The following is a 9304-nucleotide window of genomic DNA, read 5'->3' on the forward strand; positions in this document are numbered from 1 at the left end:
GCTTGTGAGTTTGATGCTTTTGTGTCGAGTCGAGGGGGATGAAACAGAATGCTGGGAGTTCAGTATTAATAACAGTGTTGAGGTATAGCGGTCCTGTTGTTAAAGATAATGAGGAATAACCCACTTGGTTCAAAGCACACTGTTGAGGGATTTAAATATCTGCACTTTTCCAATTTATCTCTTTATTACCTTCCTGAAATTCAGTTTTTGGGCTTGAGGCCTGAAACATGCTCTACGCAAATGCTTGACGCAATTCCCAAGACCTGATATTGTGCATAACCGCTTTCCCAAATGTCAGTCTACAGTTCATAATGTGCTGCATTCTCAACGTCGCCACAAGGGGCGCTGTAAGCAGTTTTTTCTTTCACGTTAACCACTGTTATGGAAGAGCTACAGTTTAAAGAGCATCTTACTGAGCTATTTAAATGAATGACGTTTATAGCTAGCTACCTGAATAAAGGCTGTTCACACCAAGAACGATAACTGTAAAGGTAACGCTGACAATATTAGCATCCGCACCAACGGACAATAACGTTCTGTTTATCATAAGCTAACGCTGCAGTTTTGTCATCTGCTGCTTTAAATGCTCAAGCTCTTTAAAGTCAAATAGATTCTGATTGACTGTCAAAGTTTTTATCATTCTTCAGCTGGAAAACATTTTTTTTTAAAGTGATTCCAACGATATCGTTCCTCTGTGACGTTAACGTTAGAGCTGTGATGTGGACTTCGTTACTGCCATAGAATTAGAACAATTTTTAAAACCTTTTTGTTATAGTTAAGACCCATTCACAACAAGAATGTGAACTAAAAAGATAACTGTAACGATAATTAGCATCCACACGTTCCGTTTATTATAAGCGCAGATTGCAGTTTTGTCGCCTGCCGCTTTGCTCGAGCTCTTTATAGTTAAATAGATTCTGATTGGTTGTCAAATGTTTTTATTGTTCATCACTTGGGGAAAAGACTATTCTGAAAGTGATTCCAATGATAGCCGTTCTTCTGTGGAATAGAATTTGAATGATTATTTAAGCTTTATAGTTAGTTATTGTGAACGGCCCTGTACTTGCGTACAGTAAATCTCTGGCCTTACAGTGGTGTGCAATACAGTTTCGTACCCTGTGGATGAAGTTCTCAATGATTTCGAGTTTTCAATCTTCTGTCCTCTTTCAATTCAGACTTCTTTTTGCGTCAAAATATAAGGCACCTTTTAAATGCACTTTGCAAGAGAGGTTAGCATACTCCTTTTTCCTACGATTGTTGCCATCTTATTTTACTAAAATAAATGATTTATTCCTAAATCTAATGAGCTACCATGCTGTCTTCTGTCTAAATCAGCAGCTGCCTTCTTATATGTGAGATTGAACATCAGTGACAGGAGACTTGCATTAGCATGTTGCTAAGCTAACACAATAGCATGCCACTACTCTCACAACAGACCATTTTATTTAGCTGGAACTCGTTTTTATTGATGTGTTTTCAGTATTGAGTGAAATATGAATATTTATATTTAACATTTCTTTCGACTTGTCCTCCATCATGGATTGATTTTTCACACAGTGCATTCTGGGATTGTCTTCTCTGTGAAAGATACTTGCAGTGATGTTTTAAAGTTTGGCTTGGTTGTCATCCTTCACAACAGGCATCTGTAATGCCTTGAAATGCTGTCTAGGTAGGTAGGTGATTGTTTTTGCTTTAGCACACCTTTTGTCTAACGTTTGCTGCAAACATTACGCACAATCACAACTTTACCAAGTTTGTTTAATATTATTCTGTATCACCTCTGCCTTTAAGAGTAAATCAAAGGGTAGTTGCTGTTACTAACAACAGATATAATCTGGGTCGGTTCCATCTTATGAGAAAGTCTTATATGATACCAATGTATTAACATTCATATTTACCATAGCTGACTCTTGTAACTGCTGTCCAGTAGTAATATCAAATATTGTGTATTCATATGTTGGAAATCACATTTTAACATTAGTTTCAGAAAAGTACAAAGTATATAAGATGGACCAACATTGCTCTAAAGTTCTTAGGAATCGAATATATGTAACATTTATGACTATGCTGTACGTAAAACTAAGGCAGTGACAATACTTTGGTAGTGAAAGCTGTGCAGTTTTGATTACAATCTTTAAAAATAGAAGAAAAAGAAGTGGTTTTATGGTCTGTGAACAATATTACTAAAATAAGGGAAGCTCTTATTTTTTGGAGTACCTCTCTCTTTCTCTTGTTATATATCTATATATTTTTTACAGTTGACCCTTAACATTGTGAAGTTACTATTATGTTGTGAACGAATGCTGTTATATTTTGCAGAGTAGATGTGAGGTCTATTCAATATTTTGCCTTATTGTTATAATGTCCATTAGTTTAATTCCTTTCGTTATCGTTGTTAAAGGACTGTAGTTCTCCTTTACTATAGTGATATTGCTATGAATGTGATTAAGTCCAAGTGAGAAATAAATGCAACTGCAATGCAACTGAAAACGTGCTACAAGTGTGTTTGTCTCATTATTGTCAATAATGGCATGCAGAAGAGGATGAATCCTTAAAGAGACAGTTCACCCAAAAATGAAAATTATTTTATTTACCCAAACCTGTATTAATTATGGAAAACAAAACATTTTTAGTACTGTTTTGGTCCTTTTTGGGGCTTGACAGTTCCAGTCCCCCTCCACTTCCATTGTATGGAAAAGAGCAGCTTGAACATGCTGCTAAACCTCTCCTTCTGTGTTCCTCAGAGGAAATAAAGTCAGACGGGTTTGGAACAACATGAGATGGAATAAAATACTAAAAATACAATACTCCTATTTGCAGTAAATATTTATTCCTTTAAAAGAATACTTACCCAAAAATTCATCCGATGCACCTAATGCATCCTAGGTGTATATGACTTTCTTCTTTCAGACGAATCCAGTCGGAGTTATATTAAAAATTGTTTTGATCTTTCAAGCTGTTTAATGCCAGTCAGCGGGTGTTGCATGCTTCAGTCCAAAAGAAGTGAAATAAAAAGCGCCCATCCATTACTTTAGCAAAGGAAAACCAGTCTCCTCTTGGCTTATATCCAAATCCTCCGACATTCTTCTTTACAAATCCTCGTATTGTACTTCTAATTATTGACCGATGTTTTGTTTTGATCTCTCCCCTGCGCTTCTGTGTGCGTCACTTCTGAGCGGCACAAAGCTGACCTTATACGTCATTCCCTGCTTCCGTTTACAAAAGTGAGCGCAAGCTAGATTAAATTGATTTTTACGTTTTAAATATGGATATTTTTCTTACAAAAACGCATCGATTCGCTACAGGAGGCCTTTGTTCACCCCCCGGAGCCGTGTGAGTGACTTGAGGGTGAGTAATTTATGGGCTAATTTTCATTTTTGGGTGAACTAACCCTTTAAAATATACTCACCCTCAGGCCATCCAAGATGTAGATTAGTTTAAATGTGAAAACAAACCAAAAAAGCTCTAAACAAATATGTCGGCAGATATTCATGTGAGAGGACAACAGGAGATGGACTGTAGGAAGCGATATTATGGATTATGGACTTTTATTTTAGCCGGAAAAAATGATTTGAAATTAAAAGCGCTTTAATGATTGATTTGTTTCTTATCAACACAAAGGTTTTGACTTCACAAGACATTAACTGATGGACTGGAGTAGTGTGGATTACTTGTAGATTATTGTGATGTTTTTATCAGCTGTTTGGACTCTCATTCTGACGGCACCCATTCACTGCAGAGGATCCACTGGTGAGTAAGTGATGTAATGCTACATTTCTACAAATCTGTTCCAATGAAGAAACAAACTCATCTACATCTTGGATGGAGTCATCTTGCAGTACATTTTCAGCAAATTTTCATTTTTTCATGAACTATTCCTTTAAATGTAAAGCGGATAAGTGACAAGGATAGATCACTTTTCAACAAACATTCACAGACGGATCACTGCAGTTCAGTGACCAGACAAAGCAGTCAACCGGATAGTGTTCGTATTCAATTACATACATTTTAAATGTTGGGAAACCCAAACCGAGGACTTTGTACAGGTTATATCCAGATAAACATTCTGTCCTTTTAGCATTATTTAAACTATATCTTCATCAGGCCATATATGCATTTTTTTAGTCATTCTTACAGTTCAAAATATTTGAAAGGAAAGGTTAGACAATTATAGACATAAGGACAGTCTGTCCTCTCCGGTGTGAACAGCACGAGATTTGGATTTCCTGTGTGGAAACTGCTCTAAAGACAAGAGTCGCATTTGGGAAGACTTGCCCAGGTAGGCTGCAAGTGAGCTGCATTCTGATAAGACATCTTGTGCTGTGCCTGACGGTTGCGGAATATGAATTTCAACAAGAGCAATGGTGACCAAAAGGTAAGACCCCTAGTGGCCATACAAAGTAGTGTAGTTCATTATTTTACAACATTATGTAATCCATTACAGCCTAGTTTTTACTTTGTTCTGTTAATTAACAGTACAGCTCTCTTGTTAACACCCTGTAACCTTGTTGATTTATTACAATATTGCTTTTCTGCATGTAAATGCATTTCCGAACAGGTTCGCAACAATTACCTCAGTGCCTCAGGCTCCTTTTAAAGTTCCTTCTTGCCCAGCTGACCATAATACAAACTGTCTTGGCTGCAATTATGAAAAGTAAGGCACTGGTTTTCTTGTGGCTATAATACTTGTTAAATCATGTGAAGAAAACATTTATTGACAATTAATGATCTATGAGGCCGTTTAACCTTTCTTAAAAATCCCCTGAAGCAAGGAAAATAAATGTCATGTGGTAAAAGGCACATTTTCTGGTGTGACTAGGAGTTCATAAATGTAACCTTGAAGAAGCCTCCAGTTCTCAGTGGCAGCTTTAAACTTAATCATTAATGAAATCTGTGAGATATCACTCTTGTCTGCGTCATTTGTTCTCAGAGTGACACTGAGGGATACTGATCCCAACTTGTGCTCACCTTTTGCATTTCTTGAATATTGAGTAATTCTTTCACAGAATATTTTGAGAGTCAAGAAGACATTGGTCATCTTTCTCTGTGAATAAACAACCAAAATGGTATAGCAATTACAATTCTAATGAAAATATTTTTTTCTGTTTTACCTTTATTTTACAGAAAACTATGGAAGCCTGCTTCTGGAAGCCTCGTTTTTCTTACCTCAATGGTTCATGGATTTGCACGTAAACCGGTTATAATGAGATATTTTTTGTCTGCCATACAATATTTAAAACTGTATGGCCTGGTTTCACAGACAGGGTTTAGGTAAAGCCAGGATTAGGCCATAGTTCAATTAGGACATTTAATTATCTTGTATAAACGTGCCTTAGAGAAAAACATTACAGGTGTGCATCTTGAGACAAATCAATAACATATTTTAAGATCAATCAGTGCAAGTTTCTTACAGTTGAAACAGAACAGACAAGCATTTTAGTCCGGGATTAGGCTTAAACCTTGTCTGTGAAACCGGGGGTATGTATTAATTGATACATATTGTGTATTTTTTAGGGATGCACCGATACCACTTTTTCCAGTACTCGCCCGATACCGATACTTTTATTTTTGGTACTTGCCGATACCGATATTTTTATTGCATTTGTACATTTTTTAAATATTGGGTACAGAAACCAAAAGGGTATGTATAATGTTAGTTGGTTAACTTCATTTATCAAATAGATACAGTCAAACCAAAATATATTCAGACACCTTCAACATTTCTCACATTAAAAAAGTAACGCGAAAGTAAAGCAAAAGTAATGTAACGCATTACTTTCCATAAAAAGTAACTAAGTAACGTAATTCGTTACTTTTTTACGGAGTAACGCAATATTGTAATGCATTACTTTTAAAAGTAACTTTCCCCAACACTGTTTATATGCGACCTATTGTTTAATTGGACCTGCCATAGTGTATTTTAATCAGATAGCAAGCCACAGATTTGAATTGTAATTGTATCACCATTCACCTCCCATCAAGATGTCTATGCTAGACATCTTGCTGGTCAGGTGTTTCTCAATTATAAAGTTAGTCGCCTTCATGCCTCTGTTGTCATGTGGTGCTTTCCATGGCATGCTGATGCATTTCCCACCGTTGTTCATCCAGTTCAGTAAAACGAACTGGTTCAAAAGAACGATTAGTTCGCGAACCAGGCATCACTCTCCAGACCGTTTGCCTGAAGCTCTGGATTAGAGGTAATAATGTTGTAAATAATGTTCAGTTTGTTGCACAGATGGATCGTTTCGCTTCATAAGACCTCAATGTATCATCAGGGGCCACGGGTGTTAATTTTGTGTTGCCTTTTCTGACTCTCAAAGTGCTGGTAGCCACTGACTTGCATTTTATGAATCTTCAAGGACCACAGTTTCAGCTAAAAATCTTTACTGTTCTGTTGAAGAAGAAAAAAAGGCACCTATATCTTGGATGGACTGAGGGTGAGTAAATTACCAGCAAATATTCATTGTTGGAGTGAACAATCCCTTTAAATCTTTCACACTTGATGTCTTATGTGGCTGAAATAATTAATTAATTGATTGATGTGAATTTACTCAAAACAAAAGTATACTGATTTTTGGCTCTTTTAGTTCCAGGATGGTGTGAAATATCACATTGGAGTCTATTATGAAATTCTCCAGGCACTTTTACATTCTACAGCAGGGGTCTTCAACTCACTTTCCTGCAGAAATGAGCTCCAACCTGGATTAAACACACCTACCTGCAACTTTGTAGTGATCCTGAAGACCTTGATCAGCTTGTTCAGGTGTATTTTATTAGGGTTGGAGCTGAAATCTGCAGGAAAGTGGATCTCGAGGGCCAAAGTTGAGGAGCCCTAAACAACAGTATGTGACAAAGAGTTTTCAGATGTGATTATTGCACCCAATTTCATCAGGAAATGTACAAATCTAGTAGTTTTGCATTATGCATGACAGTAAAAAAGCCATACATCTGCCACCTTTCTTGATTTTCTTGAGGATTCCTCAGAAGTCATATTCAGCACAGATGTGCTCGTAGACTTTCTCATCAGCTACAGTGAGAATCTTTCTCATCTCCGCCTCCATCAAACCCCTCCTGTCCTCTCACATCTCTCGAACGCCTCTGGAGGTCAGAGAGGTTTCTTTCAAGACTTTTACAGAGATTACACATGCTATGGACTGCATTGTTTTGTACACACAGATCAGATTCTTCTTGAGATCTGGCACAGGATCTAAATTGTTCTGTTTCATAACTTATCAACAATATCTGAACTCTCTTAAAACACACTTTTCAGATTCTCACTCACTTGATTTCTCCATGTCCAACAGTAGACATACATGCATCACAGGAGAATTCATTTTTTTAATACATCCTAAATATAAACAAAATATTTTTAATGATTTTATTCTTTGTATTTTTAATTTCTTGTGTTTTTAAATTTTCACCTATTACACTTATTGTTTTGTGAAAGTGCTAATTGCTTTGAAAAGTGCTAATAACTGTACATAATAAACACATTCAAGCCTATGACAGCTGGATCTTTCAACAGTGCATTAACACAGACGATCAGCAGAGGTCAGCGGTGTTTAGACATTAAAAATCCTACATCAGACTCTAAGCAGCTCAACATATGTGTATTATGTGTATTTCAGCATCTGTATTATTTATCATTTAATAACAAGTTAGGTAAGAATGCATCTAACTAGTTATTTATAAACTATTTACACTACTGTTCAAAAGTTTGGTGTCAGTAAGATATTTTAATGTTTTTGAAAAGAAGTCTCTTCTGCTCACCAATAATACATTTATTTGATGAAAATAGAGTAAAAAAAAATAATATGGTGAAATACTTTTACAATCTATTAAACATACTGCTTTCTATATGAAAATGTTAAAATGTAATTTATTCCTGTGATCAAAGCTGAATTTTCAGCATCATTACTCCAGTCTTCAGTGTCACATGATCCTTCAGAAATCAGTCTAATATGCTGGTTTGCTGCTCAAGAAACTATTGATGATTACTATTGATGTTGAAAAAATGTTTCTTTGTATAAACCATGATAGCTTACTTTTTTCAATATTCTTTGATGAATATAAAGTTCTAAAGAACAGCATTTAATTTGAAATTTAATAATTTTGTAATGCCTATTTTTTCATTTTTGATCAATTTAATGAAAACTCAATGTAATGAAATCAATTTAATGAAAAAAGTATTAATGTCTGCCTTGTTTTTTTTTTGGAGTTCATCACCTTTTTTCCTTTTGGTAGTCGTGTTTAGGTAATTTATAGTGAGGAGTAAATAAATGATATTTAGAATTAGGTGTTTTATTTCTATGTAGTGCTTTTGTTGAAGTTTTGTTGTTAATAGTTGTGTTTTGTGTGTAGTTGAACAAGAGCTTATTGTTTCTGAATGCAACATGACAGATATTGTGTTGTGTAATATATTGAGGAGAGACACTTTTTATTGTATTTTATTTCATAATGATTTTATTTATTTATGTATTTATTTTGTTCTTAACAGTTAGTGGAACTAGCTACTAACATATTTGGAGTTCAGTACTTTTTAAAATTATTATTATTCTCAGTGTTGCATTCAGCTGTGCATTTCATTTGTTTATCATTATTTATAAAATCCATAATTTCAGTTGTTGCTGTCTGAACATCTGCCATGTCTGATCGTGCATGTGAAAACAAGCTGAGCAACATTCTTATTTATGGGAAAAGCTGAAGGAATATTACATGAGCAGAATATTGAGGAGATCACATTTCAGAGCAAACTGATGTGATCGCAGTGTTAAATAGTGTGTTTTGCTCATTAATGCTATTTTGTTTGATTTAAAGCAACTGTAGAATGTGTAGTTTTGTGTATTTTTCTTGTATCATTGACAAACTATTTTCCTGCTTGACTCTGTAAAGCTGCTTTGACACAACCAGTATTGTATAAAGCACTGTACAAAAAAAGGTGACTTGACTATTTTTGCGACTTTGGAGCCCCCTACAGATAGATAGATAGATATAGATAGAAATAGTCAGATGATAGATAGATAGATAGATAGATAGATAGAGTAGATAGATAGAAATAGTCAGAAGATAGATAGATAGATAGTATTTTTGTGATTGATTGAACAGTTCACCCAAAAATGAAAATTTGCTGACAATTTACTCTCAGGCCATCCAAGATGTAGATGAGTTTTTTTCTTCATCAGAACAGATTTGGAGAAATGTAGCATTTCATCACTTGCTCACCAGTGGATCCTCTGCAGTGAATGGGTGCCGTCAGAATGAGAGTCCAAACAGCTGATAAAAACATCACAATAATCCAGAAGTG

The 9304-nt window shown here is 35.3% G+C and overlaps 1 long non-coding RNA gene across 1 annotated transcript; it reads left to right on the forward strand.

Annotated features, from left to right (window-relative positions):
* The first annotated feature begins 3882 nt into the window (after positions 1 to 3882).
* Positions 3883 to 5282, forward strand: LOC107709943 (uncharacterized). The gene is made up of 3 exons (XR_001636540.1): positions 3883 to 4375; positions 4559 to 4654; positions 5125 to 5282. It is a non-coding gene; the product is annotated as an uncharacterized LOC107709943 (long non-coding RNA).
* Positions 5283 to 9304: the final 4022 nt, after the last annotated feature.

The sequence above is a fragment of the Sinocyclocheilus rhinocerous genome, unplaced genomic scaffold, assembly GCF_001515625.1.
Source record: "Sinocyclocheilus rhinocerous isolate Xijiao unplaced genomic scaffold, SAMN03320098_v1.1 scaffold2792, whole genome shotgun sequence".
In the NCBI taxonomy this organism is placed as follows: domain Eukaryota; kingdom Metazoa; phylum Chordata; class Actinopteri; order Cypriniformes; family Cyprinidae; genus Sinocyclocheilus; species Sinocyclocheilus rhinocerous.